The 16,474-nt window shown below is 45.1% G+C and overlaps 1 long non-coding RNA gene across 1 annotated transcript in view; it reads right to left on the bottom strand.

The window, feature by feature from the left end:
- LOC127584972 (uncharacterized) overlaps positions 1-16,474 on the bottom strand; it is a 94,225-nt gene that overhangs the window by 33,739 nt on the left and 44,012 nt on the right. Inside the window, exon 4 of the long non-coding RNA XR_007958451.1 lies at positions 9,367-9,430. This is a non-coding gene — a long non-coding RNA (uncharacterized LOC127584972). The remainder of the gene's footprint in view (positions 1-9,366; positions 9,431-16,474) is intronic.

A 16,474-nucleotide genomic window follows, 5' to 3' on the forward strand; every position in this document is an offset into this window, starting at 1 on the left:
TCATCTGGCTAACAAGTGGTGCTGAGGGTGAATTTGCACGTCTGCATTTTGCTGCAGACCTGGTCCCTTTCTGTTTGTCAAAGCAGGGTCAGAACATGGCAGTGATCATCATGTGGCTTGTGTGTGTGTGTGTGTGTGTGTGTCTGTGTGTCTGCATGTGTGTGTCTGCGTGTGTGTGTGTCTGCGTGTGTGCCTTTGTGTGTGTGTGTGTGTGTGTGTGTGTATGTGTGTGTCGCTGTGTGGGTGTGTATGTCCATGCATGTGTGTGTCCATGTGTGTGTGTGCCCACGTGTGTGCATATCCACAAGCGTGTCCATGAGTATGTCCATGTTTTGTGTATCCACGTGTGATCATGTGTGTGTGTGTGTGTGTGTAAGTGTGAGTGTGTGTGTAAATGTGTGTCCGTTCACAACACACAATGGGAGCATTGTACAACTGCTCTCGTCCTCCGATACCACCACCACAGCATCATCTTGCATTGAAGCAGCACCTTTAACACAATGAAGCAACCGATCGGGTGGGGACGTGTCTTGAAACGCAAGATGGTGGGCGAGGACCGGTCTGGGCAATGGGGTACCAGGAAAGTCTGAAGGGAGGGGAGGTGCAGAGGCTGAAGGGGAGAGCGGCAGGACACGGGGCCTGGGTAACACCAGGCATGGCCATCAGCAGAGGGTTGGAGGGAGGGGAGGGGGGCTCAGAGTGTTGGAGGGGAGGGGGCCATGGAATTTGAAAGCAGGGAAAAAGCAAGTCAGAGGGGACCGTTGTCTTGTTACAGCAGAAGGAGGCACCAGCTCCGGCGATACACATGGCCAGACTCCGGGGTGAGAGTTGGCATCGCCCCCTGCTCTGCCACCCCCACCGGCAGTTTAACCTGTCAGCACATGTAGGAAGGAAACTAGTGCCCGACTTGTCATTCCGAGCACAGCCATGCTCAGGCTTACTTTGGCAGCTTTCTGGAGTGCATTTATTTTAAAAAAAAGGACAGAGACAAAAGGGAGGAACTCAGTATTCAAGCGGTGTCCCATCCCTCGCAACAGCTCGCTCCGAATTCACTTGCAAAACACAGTTTAGTTTGGAAATATAATGGCTTTTCCACCCGCTTCTGTTAGACCCTCTACTGTAAAATATGTTCTCAGTACAGTAAGGAGACCCGCAGATGGAGAATTTAGAGTGCGTTCCCATCGATTTAAAGTTGGCCGACTTTATTTTCTATGACGCAGGGAGTCGCACTTTGCCTTTTACGTGCTGTCCCGCCGTCTGGTTTTGTACAGACTTTATTTTGCTGCAACTAGGCTTTGAGAATTTACCTGATACCAGTTGGTCAGGAGAGGGGCGGGAGCGGTGGCCGAGGGCCGGTTCGGCTGGGACAGAGGCACAAAGCAGGCTGGGTCTTTAAAAAAAATCAGGGAAGTGTCCCACAGATTGGAAAGCTTAAGTAAAATGGTGCGAGGGCATTTGTATATATCCAGGTGAACCCAGCCGAGGAGGCAATGACGGGCACATGGAGCAGGATTTCAGTGAGACCAGGAACTCCACCGCACAATATTCACCACAGGCAGCCGCGAGAAGTAAAGTTCTCGTCCCGCTCCAATTTTGTAAATAAATTGACATAAAAAAAACCCGGAGACGATGCAAAAGAAAACCCCTATTCTAGAAACGAAAGCAACAGAGATTATTAAATAATTTCACCGGCTAACTGTACGCAATGTTGCATCACCGTGTAAAGGGTTATTGTATTAAGTGCTGTAACATCACAGCGTTGTCCTTTACGTATTGAGTGGGTTGCCAACGTCTGCTTTCGTTTTTCGAGTTTTTGGAACACTAATTCTGAGCAAAACTGCTATTTTTAACCACAGGAGTATTTAAACACCAGATATATACAGAAAATCAATCAATGGCGATAGAGTCGCTGTAACTCATTTACCCCCCAGAAATAATCTGAAAGCGAAGCAGGTATTGGTACAATTGGACACAGCCGATTGTAATCACTGCGTTATATGAAAAGTCACCAAGCTCGCATCTCTGTTCAGTCGGGACAATTCGAATTATATATTTTACAGGCATACAGAACAAGTGCGGACATTAGCAGTCAAACGGTGTTCACATGCTCGTCTGTGTGAGGTTGTTGACTGTCATGGTGTGTAGAAGTGAGTGTCAGCATGATCTTCTCCAGGCCGGGGGAGAACTGAAGCGCTCTGGCACCGGGGAAGAAAAGAAAAAAAAAGAGGGGAAAGAAAGGGAAGGACCCGGCGCTGGGAAGAGGGGAGGGGGTGAGAGAGAGAGAAATGGGTAGCGAAAAGGGTGTAGAGGACGGGGGGGGGGGGGGGAAGAATGGAGGAGAGGAACAGGAATAGAATGAATGAGAAAGGGGAACATGAAGGGGGAGAGAGAGAGGAGGAGGAGAGGAGGGAAGAGATACAACGAAGAAAACACAATCTATTTCTAATATTTTACAAGGGTTCTCGGGAGATGATCTGCGGGTTGTCTAAAGTGAAGGAAGTTTGAAAATTGTGAGAGGGAGCCCAGCAGCCCAACGTGGGGAGAGGGCTGGAACATTGATGCCGTCGCAGTCGCCACCTTATCTGAATATTGCCCGGAATCCCGTAAAAGGATCTGTCTGTTTATTTAGACGGCGCTGAATGTTGGTGGCGGGAGCTCCTGGTGCGTGCGCGGCTGCATTCGCAGTTTGTCGGGCTTTTGTTGGGGAGTCGCGAGTGGAACAGTTAGCAACACGCCAGTTTAGCAGATGCGAGTTGTTTTATTAATGCGAGAGTTTAATCTGCAAACACTCCTTCTTTGGGGACACACAAACTGACGTATAAATTATTAATGAATAAGTAATGCACATCTCTGTTACAAATACAGATGAGCACTGATGTTCAGGGAGACCTTTGTACGTTCCTTGGGTTAACAAAAGCAAGAAAAGTTTTTTAAAAATTTAATCCCATTTTATTGCCACTCGATTTTTTTTTGCATCATGTGTACAAACTTCTTCGGATAAAACTGACACATTCCATTTAAAAAAATAAACACTGGGTACGATCTGTAACCACAAAGGAAAAACAAAAGCTGTCCAAATTAATTGAATTTCATGGTAAGGTCGAGATTGAACGAATCTACAAGGAACAGCGAACAGATTCGGCCTCCAAGACGTTCCATCAGCTTCATGTCAGTTTCGTGCCTACTCCAAGTGTCCTTGACATTTCTAATTGACAAGTATGTCGCTGGAATGCGGCAAACTCACTCCGTGAGATTATGTTGCACCTGAAGTAATTTACCGTTGAAAAATCAAAATTTACAGAGCCAATCCGGCGCAAGCACAGGGCTCTTTCAACAGTTTGATTCTGTTTAATATTTATTAAATTGTCACAGCAAAAACGGTTTTAAATAAACGCGTTTCACGAGCGCTTTGTAACATTTTGTTTAGAAAGTCTTTTTTTAACCAAGTCCTGTGTATAATAATTAGTGCACAGAACAAGAGTGTTGTGAAAAACAGGTTAATTTCCAGTGGAGTGTGCTGCTTTAAAATAAGTTGGATGCGTTTTCGGTCTGTTATTAAAATATGTTTGCAGGCCAGCTATCCAAAGGACTTCCTGGGCAGGGCTGGGACTAAATTTGCCTTAATGATTTGTGCAATCGAAAGACACTGGCATCAAACGCATTACATATATATTTAGCCAAAGGAGATGCCAATCAAACGAAAAATAATTCGTTAGAAGCAAATTGCTAAATCATTTGAACGATTTGAATACAGTGAGTTTTGCCTGTCTTAGTTGATCTCCTGCGTTGGTTTCACCGTGAAGATCTCTCTCTTTACAACAATTGAAAGGGGTTTAATTTAATGAATTGTTTTTAAACGATGAACCCATATCTCGATTATGAAAAGTGGATATTTTTAGTTTCAATTTATCACTAAATCTGAAAATAGTTCCTGAAATCATTAAATGTATGATGACAAGACATTGTAACCATTAACATATATAACTATTCCTCTGAAGTTGTCCGTATTAACTTCATTTATACATTTGAATTGTATATGCGGTGGACATGGTGTTGATGCAATAGGGTACATAATAACTGTAATTGGGAGAACATATATTATGGGCAATGCTGTAAAAGTGTAGTCTGCATATTGAACTAAAACTCCTCAAATATTGACATCTCTATGTCAATATAGCAAGGCATCTCCTCACACTCGAATGTCCGTGTTGTGTGGCTTTGTCATGGTCACTCGCTTTCCTTCACTGCAAACACAAAACTGACAAGATAACTGCGTTTCTCCAACTTAATTTATGCTAATCTGATTTGGTTAAAACAACTGGCAGAAGTGCGAATCCAGGAACTGCAGCATGAACCATTGAGACGGAAAGTAATCGCTGACACCGTTTCCGCGGTCCAATATGTCCAGTATTTTACGCTGATGTATTAACATGATCTGCCCAGGACTGCTCCCCTCACAAATACCCACCTCCCCATCTCCCACACACACACACTTGATCTGCCCAGGACTGCTCCCCTCACCACTACCCACCTCCCCATCTCCCCCACACACACACTTGATTTGCCCAGGACTTCTCCCCTCACCACTACCTACCTCCCCATCTCCCATACACACACTTGCACAAATGTCATTCACACACATTCACCTTCATTTGCATGCACATGCTCAGACATTCATACACATTCACACAGACATTTGCAGACACAGATTTGCCCACACGGACACACTTACTGACACATAGATTCACACACACAATCATTCACACTTGAATTCTCATATATATTTGCACATGTAACATTGCTTGCACACACATGTACCTCACACTGCCTCTTTCACTAACACTAACCAAAAATCAATGACATTTCCATTCTGTCTCCTCTCTTCAACCCATTTCTCTGCCTGTTTTCCATCGTCTCATTTCTTCTCCTGGCTTCCTTTAGTTTCAATCACGCTCTGCCCTTTTCTCTGTATCCCACTTTTCTTCATCCTCGTTCATGTTCCTTCTCTCACTCTCCCCCCTTTACCCCTTTCTTCCCAAATTTCTCTTTCAATATCTCCCATTCTTTTCTACTCAGTTTATTTCCAACTTGACCACCCACTCCTGGACAAGGAAATCTGTACCCCCTCAGGATGGTGGGAATGTCATGGTGATGGAAGGGGAGGGAGGGATGTGCTGGGGATCATTCCTATCATGGACATAGGATCATAGAATCCTAATGTAGTTACAGCTCAGAAGGAAGTGGTTCAGCTCATTGAGATAGTGGTAGAACAATCCAATCATTGTGGGTCCTGTATCCCTGCAAGTTGCTGTCTCATCGGGCACTGAGTTCCAGGTTATAACTGCTGTCTGTGTGAAACAGCTTTCTCTCACATCCCCCACGTACACTCTGCCCAACATTTTAAATCTGTGCTCCCAGTCAGTGAACTATCTGCTAATGGGAACAGCTTCCCTCTATTCACCCTGTGTAAACCAGTCACAAACAATCTGCTGGAGGAACTCAGTGGGTCGAGCTGATCTTGTGTCTCCATGACCTTGTACACCTCTGAGTTTCTCTCAGCCTCCTCCTCTCCAGTGAGAACAACCCCAACTTTGACAGGTTAACCTTCTGATTGAAATCAGCCAATTTAATAAAACACCTCTGGAAAAATCCAGAGTTTTCATTCTTTTGATTTCTCCTTGGATTAATCTGGGATTGAGGGAGATCCTCACCTGCCTATCCTCCCCCTCCCCACCTGGATCCACCTATCACCTGCCAGCTCTTGCTCCACCCCTTCTCCCCACCTTCTTATACCAGTTATCTCCTCTCTTTCTTTCCGTGAAGATGAAGGGTTTTGGCCCAAAACGTCGACTGTCCACTTCCCTTCATGGATGCTACCTGACCCACTGAGTTCCTCCAGCATTTGAGTGTGGAGTGTTTCACTGAGATTTTCTCCTGTCAGTTTTTTTCAGTTAACTATAAAGATAGAGGGGCAGAAGGCAGTGATCTTGAATGATTTCATGTTACTCTCAACCCTGTTGTAACCTGTCACTCCTATGTGATCATTCACTTGAGACTGAAACAATGCAGGGATCTGATCAGGGTCACTGCATTGTGGTCAGTTCAGACTGCATATGGAATATGGATGGGGAGAGAGGCAGGAGTCGGAGAATTGCATGCATTCCTGTTGTAAGACCAGCAGCTGATATTCTAATCATCTGTTCTATTTTGTTTGATGATGTCAGGTTTTAAGTTGCTGGCTCACTTTAGGAAGGCAGTAGCCCTTTTCCATTCCACATTGTTAAGTGGATCAAGTGACGGTCATCAGGCTTAAACTTGACAGTGAAACCCAACCCTGAGTACAGTGGAAACACCAGTTGTAGATCCCTTCAAACTACTCCCCTCCCTGATGCCTCGTCAGCACTCTCCAGGGACAGGTCCAAGTAACCTTGTGCTTCTGACTGTCAGATGCAGATAATTTGTCACCTTCCCTGATCAACATTCTTCCCTCAATCAATATTATCATCAAAGCATAATTATTCAGATCCCTGACCTAGAATCACAGCACCACTGAGGGCCAAAATGCACGACCTTTACCTGCCCACCACACCAACAATACTTCCCACATCACCGACTTCCACCATCAAGAACTACAAGGGCAGAGAGTTCAGGCACTACCAGGTTCCCTGTCCAGTCACACACCACCCTGACTTGGAAATATGGAGCTTTATCATTACTGGGTTTGCCCTGGAACTCCCCAGAGGCACTGTGGGAGCACCTTGACCAGAAGGGCTGTTGCAGTTCAAGAAGGCAGCTCACCACCACCTTCTCAGTGCTAAAATAGGCTGAAATATAGAGCAAAAATAAACTGTTGGAAGAACTCAAAGATCAAGCAGCATCTGTGGAGGAAAAACAATAGTTAATGTTTTGGGTCAAGTCCTGATGCAGGGTCTCGACCCAAGACATTAACCACCTCTTTGCCTCCACAGATGCTGCCTGATCTGTTGAGACCTTCCAACAGTTTACCTTTCTTGCAAAGGCAATCAGGAACAGGAAACAAAAGCTGGCCTTTCCAGTGAGACCTAGATGCTGAAAAATGAACATCTTTCTAATATTTGGCTCAATGCACTTGTGGCACCTTTCTGTATCCAAAGCACCTAACGGCTTTGATTTCACATCCACAAAAATGAAATTCTTGCATGGCTTGTCAACTTGTGTTTGACTGAAGTAATAAGGCCTAAAGACAACCCGGTATTTCATCCCTGTTGACCTCCACAGCCAGCCAGGGAAGGGACCCAAATGTATCTCCTCTGTGGTACTGGAGGGCTTGTCACATGTTCAGTGCCACCCTACCCAGACTGCCAGTCTGCACTACACCAGATGTGCCACCCTACCCAAACCTCCTGTTGTGCCCTGAAGCAGATGTGCCCTCCTTCCCTCTTGATTTTGATCTCACCTCTTCCCACAACCAGCGGTGTGTTAGCTGAGGTCACAGAAGGAGGAAGGTAGGCCATTGGGAACAGTGAGAGTGGTGAGAGGGGTCACATGCCATGTAAACACAACTGTAACCGCAAAGCAGAATTGATGGAACCTTGTCTACCTCCTGCATTTGCAAAAATTGCATTTTCTCACAGTATTATTTGTTTTTGGGGAAATTGTCATCATTGGGTAGGAACACTGGAAATCTTCCAGCTCTGCTGGGCAGTGTCTGTGAAGGGACGAACAGAATCCATGTTTCAAGTTGATGATGGGAGGTCACTGACCTGAAACTAATTGTTATTCCCTCCACAGATGCTGCCTGGCCTGCTGCATCAGGCAGGAGGTACAGAAGCCTGAAGACCCACACCTCAAGGTTCAACAACAGCATCTTCCACCCTGCCGTCAGGTTCTTGAACCCACCTGAAAAACCCCAACACTACTTTGGAGTATATTTCTCTCTCTCTCTCTCTCTCTCTCTCAATCTTGCACTAGTGTCGTTGTTTAATTTGTTGTTTACTTTGTAAGTTATGTATAATTAATATTAAGTTCATGTTAACTTATGTTTGTCCTCGTCTTGTAATGCACTGTGCTGCTCCTGCTAAAAGTGAACTTTCATGGCATTTCTACCCTGAGTGTGTGTGCCTATGACAGTAAACTTGAACTTGAAAGAACACAATTAGAACAAAACTAAACAAAATCCATTTTAGTGCAAAGTGACCAAAGTGGTCATAGTGTTCTAAACTGTAGTGATTAGGGTTGTGCTGGTTGGTTCAAGAACTGAATGGTTGAAGGGAAGTAGCTGTTCCTGAACCTGGTGGTGTGGGACTTCAGGCTTCTGCACCTCCTGCCCGGATGGTGGGGATCTCTGATGGTGGATGTTGCCTTCTTGAGGTGAATGTCAGGGGTGGGTGGGGGGGGGGGGGAAGTTGTTGAGAATGTGGGGAGAATGAACAATGGGTTTGATGTAGGATTGGTGTAAGTGGGTGGGTGATGGTCAGTGTCAATCAGTGGGCTGAAGGGTCTGTTTCCATGCTGTATCTGTCTGTGACTCTGTGTTATGGTAACCAATGTCAATATTTGACAGTACGGCATATCTGGGTCTCCAATAGAGTGTAAGTGCTAAAACCAGCCTCTTACTGGCTGACATCTTCCCATTTTATCCGTTCCAACTTCACTGAATCAACCCAGTGGCCCACTCCATTGGTACAAACCGAACACACGGGTCTTGTACATCACTGGGCGACCACTAGAGGTACTTCCAACAACAGGCGGGTCATTATCAAATCGGGAGGATGGCAAATTAATGCACCACCAGGATAATTCTTTTTTTAACATGTGTACTTATTAATAAACCACGTTGACCTTGTTTACAAGGAAGTACGCCCCAGCCTTATTATAGGAGTGTAAACAAATTAAATAAAAACCGCGTCATTTAATCCAATACATCACCTCCACAATGTCAGCACTGTACACGGCAATGTACCCATGACCAATGTATTCCCAAGTTCAGATTACTTTCCTCTGGTAATAGGCTCCGAATAGAACGTTGTGTGAGTTCTGTGGCCGTGCCAGGATCTCAGAACTTTTCGGCCACTGAAGCACTTTTGGGAATGTGTTCCCTTCCGTCAGAGACAATCAGGGCGAGTTGTAATTTATTTTTATAGGTGGAAACCCTCTCCCGACAGTGTCTCTGTGCAGCTGAGAGGGGAGGGGCCGCGGTAAAAGTGGACCGTCTACCTTTCCAAAAAAAGGGTAAAGGTGTTTTTTTGGGGGGCACATAAAAGGCGAGGTAAAAGTCTATGCGAAATGTAATCCTCATTTTCACATTACCAGAATTACACTTTCACAAATAACAACTTAATGTGTTAACTTCTACTGAATATATCATTGTACAAGAACAACGTTCACCTCTTTCAAAGTACTTCCCAGATTTTCTTTTTCCAAAGGAGGCCGAATGTAGCGAATAAAACATCTGAAATTAAACAGAAATTGCAGGAAATACTCAGCGGGTCAGGCAGCATCGGTGGAGAGAGAATGTGTGAAGGGGTCAGATGGGGGAGATCTCGTCAGTAGAGGGAAGGAACTGGATTTTTTGTGGCCGATCATTAAATGAAATTGAGGTTGTTCATATTTAATCTTTAAACTGCGCTGCATATGCAAACATCCCCTGTGCTCCTGTGGGACGTATATCGGGAAGGTGTGGTGTAAACATCAGGGCGACGGGCTCTCCACATGGGAGAAGCCGGCAGTCTGAAACCTTAGAATTAACTTCTGGCGAGAGTCTAATTGCTTTTACAGTTTCTCTTTCACTGATAGGAACTGTTCATTCCCAACTGGAGTCATTAGGACGTGTGTTGTGAGAAATGAACTCAATGTGTGGAAGCATCTTTCAGAATAGAAGGTTATACCCGCGGGAGATGAGGATCGGGCGCCACCCTGGAAGTCAACAAGTAGACGCTTCAGTCTGCTCAGTGACCACGCTTTTAAACCGGGAGCACACCGAATTCTTACACAGGGTAGATTCAGGGACGATGTTTCCCGTAGCTGGGGTGTCCGAAAACAGGGGTCACGGTCTCAGCACAGGAGGTTGGCCATTCGGAACAGAGATAAGGAGACATTTCTTCGCTCAGGGGGTTTGTAATGTTCAACTCAAAGAGGGCTGTGGAGACTCAGTCATCGAATGTATTCACGTCTGAGGATTCAGGACATGAAGGATTACGGATATTTAGGACGTTGAGGGGTATAGGTGAATGCAGGTAGAAGATTAGTCATGACCTCCTGGAATGATGGAATAGATGCAAGGGGCTGATGTCCCAATCCCCCTTCCCATGTTCTGCTGGAACATGTTTATGTGACAAAAATACATTCAGATTCCCAACTGCCGGAAAGATGAAAGAAAAATACTAACAGGGCCTGCAGATCAGCAGTGAAGAGTTTACTGATTCAGATGTCATTTAGATTTAGCAGAGATGACAATGTGACGATTTACATGATTTGACCTCGTTCAACTAATCCAGGTTAGGAGTGGGGTAGAGTTTAATTATTGCCTGATACACTCCCTGTTAAGGTGACCTAACATGAACTAAGACTACGACCCGGGAACTTTGATATGTCATATAAATCTATAAAGCCTCCCTGTACATGACATAATGGTAGCATTCAACTTTGAACAGACAGCAACCCGCCCATCTCCTAAACTGTTCTTATGAAAATATGTATTCCTCCCACATCTAAATTCAGGCTCACATGTTTTTGCTACAAGGCGCATTTAATCTTTGAGTCCTTGTTTGAATTGTAAAGAAGGCAAGGAGCGATAAACCTGTTAACATGCACAAATTTCAGAAAGTTTTAATCTGAGATGTTTATAAACACTGTTGATTAGGGCAGAATGCAGATGGGATTGGCTGGTGGTTAAATTGGAGTGGACTATCGCAACAGGGAGTGAATGTATACAGTCACATATGCACACTGTGTGCCGGAGAGAGAGTGGGGGGGGGGGTGTGGGGAGGAAGAGAGGGAGAGAGAGAGAGAGAGAGATCGGAGAAAGTGACAGTCTGAAGGGACAGAGATGGCAAGAGTTGGAGAGTGTGGACTTACTGACCCGGGTATTCTTGATACTTTCTGCTTTATTTTGGATAGTTGCCTTGTCTCTAAGAAGGTGAAGTCTTAAATCAGCTTCAGTGATTGCTGGAAATGCCAAGTGACACAGAATTGACACTAAAACTGAAAGCCCCGGGGCCACCCAGCAACAGTCATCCCATTAAAGGGCAAGAGGTGAGAGATGAGTCAAGAGAGTTGGGCAGGATCCAGGTGAAGGCCTGAAACCTGCCACTGGCAGAACTCCATTTCCAACATTTACAAAATTAATTTTGAGCATCTGCAAGATATTCAGATGTGTCATTTCCCTTTATCCATTTGTGTTGCTCAGTGACAGAGATGGTAACCAAAACAAACAGATTTTCCTGAACAGTTTTGTCTGATGCAGAGTCACCTGAAAAAGTAGCAACATTGGAATAATTTTCCCTGAAAATCTGCTGCGGGTCTGACTGCCCTGTTGAACTCTGGTTCTTTATGTTTACAGAGCGGGGATGTAGATCCTGGTATATATTAATCTATAATTAAAGGCTATTTACCCTGAAGTTGTCTTCCATGTGCCTCATTATAAGTTAATCAGCTAAATATTACAAATTTTGTAAAAGTAAAATCGTCTAAAATTGCCCGAACACAAAGAAACCTGAAATTTTAACCCAGGCATAATTTGTTTTATTTATTCACATTTCAGGGGTATGGCATTGGTGACAAGGGCAGGATTGATTGCCCAGATCTAACTGTCCTCAGTGAGGCCATGGTAAGCCCCACCTTGAGCCACTGCAGTCCTGGTGAAGTGCTCCTCCAGTGCTGTTGGGGAGGGAGTCCCAAGATTTAGAGCAGATGGAGATATATTTCCAAGTCAGGATGATGTGGAACATGGAAGGGAACCTGCAGATTGTGGTGTTCGTATCTCCTGTGTCCCTGTCCTTTTGGTGGTAGAGGTCGTGGATTTGGGAGGTGCTGTTGGAGTCATCTGGGTGCATTTTGTAGATGGTGCGCACTGCAACCACTGTGTGCCACTGGTGAAAGGAGTGAATGTTTAGGGTGCCAGATGGGGTACCAAGTGATCACAGGCTGGTCCTGGATGGTGTCGAGCTCCTTGAGTGTTGTTGGAGCTGCATGCAACCAGGCAAGTGCAGAGTGTTCCGTCACACCCCTGGCTTGTGCTTTATGGGAAGGCTTTGGGGTGTTGGGAGCTGAGTCACTCGATGTAAATACCCGCTCTTGAAGCCACAGCATTTACAGATTTCATGTCAATTCTCAGCAAGGGGAAAGTTTATCATTTTGGTCTGGTTCATTTCAGTTCAATGTGACAACGTTCAGTTCCACCCAGGTCTGTACCATCTACACACCGTGATGGGAACAGGAACACATCAAGAAAAGTAATGAGCATTAACCTAGTCATTTTCCACCAGGACAATAGAATGGGTTTAGCTTCATAGAATCTGGCAGCACATTTGATCTAATAACTCACATCTCAAAATAGCACTTACCAAACTAGATCTATGATAAACTCAGATGTAGTGTTCCGAAGGTAGGCGGTTAAAAGCTTGATCTAAGGAATTGGTTTCAAGGACCATTTTGAAGGTGAAGGAAGTGCTAGGGAAGACAAAAGAGACTACAAATGCTGGAACTTGGAACAAAAACAGAACGCTGGAAGAACTCTGTGGATCAAGCAGCATCTGTGGAGGCAAAAAGGTGTAGGTCGACATTTCAGGTCAAAATCCTCCATCAGGACAGGACTGGGGTGGGGGGGAAGAGGAAAGATTGCCGGTACAAAGTAGCATGTAACTTCAACTGACACCTTTCGCCTCCACAGAAGCTGCTTGACCTGCTGAGTTCTTCCAGCGTTCTGTTTGTTGTTGAAGTGGCAGAGAAGTTAGGGAGAGACTTCCAGAGCTTTGGACCTAGCCAGCAGAAGGCATGGTCACTAACGGTGAGTGGTTGAAGATAATCAGTGGCCTATGGGGATGGAGGAAACTGGAATATCCCTCTCACTAGTGAAAGGTATTTGGCAACTAATGGACCTTGTCAATAAGTCCTTTGGCCCTGATTGCCTACATCCCAGGGTCTTAAAGGAAGTGGCTGCAGAGACAGTGGATCTGTTGGCTGTAATGTACCAAAATTTCCTATATTCTGGAGAGATCCTAGAAGACTGGAAAACTCCATATGTAACACTACTCTTCATGTTTGAAATCAGGAAATTATAGGCTAGTTAGTCTAATATCTGTCACAGGCAAAATACTGCAATTGATTATTAAGGAGGTAACTGGTGGATGTTTAGGATATCATAAAACAATGACGAAGAGTCAATACAGGGGTTTATGAAAAGAAAATTGTGTTTGACAAATTTTCTCAAGCAGAACAAATCTGCAGGAAAGATTTACAAGGATGTTGCCAGGACTCAAAGGACTGAGTTGTAGAGAGAGGATGAGCAGGCTGGGATTTTTCATTGGAACGTAGAAGAATGAGAGGTGATCTTACAGAGGTGAATAAAATCATGAGGGGCATAGATAGGGTGAATGTGCACAGTCTGTTTCCCACGGTTGGGGAATCAGGAACAAAAAGGCATAGGTTTAAGGTGAGGGGGAAAGATTTAATAGGAATCTGAGGGGCAGGTTTTTCACCCAGAGGGTGGTCTGCATGTGGAACGAGCTGCTAGAAGAAGTGGTTGAGGCAGGTACATTAGTGACATTTAAAGGTACTTGGACAGGTCCATGGATAGGAAAGGTTTAGAGGGATATTGGCCAAATGTGGGCAAATGGGACTAGCTTAGGTGGGCATCTTGGTTGGCATGGACCAGTTGGGCCGAAAGGCCTGTTACTGTGCTGTGTGATTCTATGATTATTTGAGGATGTAGCAAATAGGGTGGATAAAGGGGAACCAGTAGATGTAGTATATTTGGATTTCCAGAAGGCACTTGATAAGGCGGCACATAAAAGGGTAGTGCACAAGAACACATGAGGATGGGTAATATATTGGGGGAGTGGCTAACTGACAAAATCCAGAGAATCAAGATAAATGGGTTGTTTTCTGATAGGTGGTCAGTAACTGGTGGGTGTCACAGGGATCAGTGCTGGATCCTCAATTATTCATAATGTCAGATGAAGGGACTTAGTGCACTGGAGCCAAATTTTCTCATGACACAAAGGTAGGTGGGTTATGGGTTGTGAGAAGGACACAAGGAGCCCACAAAGGAACACAGATAGGTTAAGTGAGGGGGCAAGATGGAGTGGAATGTGGGAAAATGTGCAGTGATGAGGAAGGAAAATTGAAAAGCAGGTCATTATTTCAGGAGAGTGAGACCATGAAAAGTTGCACAACAAAGGGACCAAGTGCATGAAGCACAGGGAGTTAGCATGTGGGTATAGCTGGTGATTAGGAAGGTCAATGGAATGTTGGCCTTTATTGCAGGGGCTATGGAGTAGAAAAGTAGGGAAGTCTTGATGCCACCTTACAGGGTACTGGTGAGATCGCACCTGGAGCACTGCATAAGGTTCTAGTCTCCAACTTGGCGGAAGGTTACACTTGCTTTGGAGGCAGATATGGTTTATTCGTTAACTCCTGGAATGAAGGGGTTGGCCTATGATGAGATGTCAAGCAGATTGGACCTGTACTGATTATGGTTCAGAAGAATAAGCAGGTGATAGTATTGAAACATATGATTTTGGGGGAGATTGACAACGTGGTTCCTGAGAGGAGGTATCTAGAACTAGGAGGGCAAGTTTCAGAATAGGAGGTTGCCCACTTCACGTGGAGCAGAGGAGGAATTTCTTCTCTCAGAGGGTTGTAAACCTGTGGAATTCTCGACACAAGAGAGCTGTGGAAGTGGAGTCATTGAATATGTTCAAGGTGGAAGCTGACAGATCTTTAAACTACAAAGAAGACAACTGATAGCTGTGCACTAAGGGTGGATTCTACGGAGGCCCCAAAGCCCATTGGGTCCATACCACCTCCGAGAAGAGCAATCCTGTTTGTCCCATTCCCCAAACCATTGCCAGGAACCTGAGAATTATTTGTCTCCAGCACACCGCAGCGTGTCACTGAAGCTACTCTGACCATAACCTCTGCCACCAAGATGGAGAAGAGCAGCAGGTACATGCAAACACCACCACCTGCAGGTTTCCTTCCGAGTCACACACCATCCTGACTTGGAAATATTTCACCGATCCCTCATTGTCACTGGGTCCAAATCCTGGAACTCCCTCCCCAACAACATCACGGGAGCCCCTTCATTATAAGGACTTCAGTCGTTTGAGGTGTCCTCCCACACCTTCTGAAGGGCATTGCAGGATGGGCAATAAACACTGCCCTTGGCAGTGGCAACTTACATTTCAAACAACAGTGTATGTATCCACTTTCCTCTGAAGGCGCTGATTGATCTTATTTCCATTGACCCACAGGCAGTGAATTCCAAACCATCATCCCTCCCTGCGTAACAATGCTTCTCACAACCTCCTTTCATCTGTGCCCAAGATTGCAAATCTCTGCCCCCTGGTCTTTGAACCATCTGCTGTTGGGAATGGCTCCCCCCTATCTACCCTATCCTGTGTTTGCTTGTACCAAATCTCCTCTCAACACTTTGCTCCAAGAACAACCCCATCTTCTCCAGTTAACGATGTTAAAATACAGGGGCACGCAGCAGTTTAAATGTTATCTTTACTCGTGTGGCACTTTTAACATATGCATATTCATAGACATGCATCGTTAACATGCTTAGTGTATATTAGGGGTCCCTATTCACCTTCTGTTCCACTCCAGCGACTGTACATACCCATTTCCAACTGGGAAAAGGGGTTTCCTGTCAGTCTCTCCCATCTGAACACACAACAGTCTTCAGGAATCAATATTAAATTCAACAGTTTCAGATCAGCAGCCTTGGGACTGCCCTGTCAGCAGCACAGACTCAATAGGCTGAATGGCCTCCTTTTATATTAGAAGAAAAAATGAGAAATATGAGAAACATCTCTTCCAGTTTTTCTCAAATGGCACGGAATCTTGTTTGCATCAAAACTGCCCAGTTCTGCTGTAATGTTACCCACCAAATCATTGACCCTGTTTTCTCTCTCCACAGATGCTGCCTGACCTGCTGGGTATTTCCTACACACCCTTTTCTTTCAGCTTTCCGGAAACTATGATGTAGTTCCTGAATGTTCCTTTGTCTTTCTCTGTAACTGCTATCACTCATCACATTTTCATAGACAGGAGCGGAAAGCTTTGCGTTATTGGGACAACCGTGGTCCTCACCCTGTCACAGACATTCCCTTTGTTCTCCCCACACCTCAGCGGTGTTAAACACGCTCGTTTTCTCACTTCTCCAGTTCCGATGCGGGGTCACTAACCTGAAGCACTGACATTGCTTCTCTCTCCACAGATGCTGCCTGATCAGCATTTGCTTCGGGCTCTCCAGCTGACCGGTGAGATG

The sequence above is a fragment of the Pristis pectinata genome, chromosome 31, assembly GCF_009764475.1.
Source record: "Pristis pectinata isolate sPriPec2 chromosome 31, sPriPec2.1.pri, whole genome shotgun sequence".
Classification (NCBI taxonomy): Eukaryota; Metazoa; Chordata; class Chondrichthyes; order Rhinopristiformes; family Pristidae; genus Pristis; species Pristis pectinata.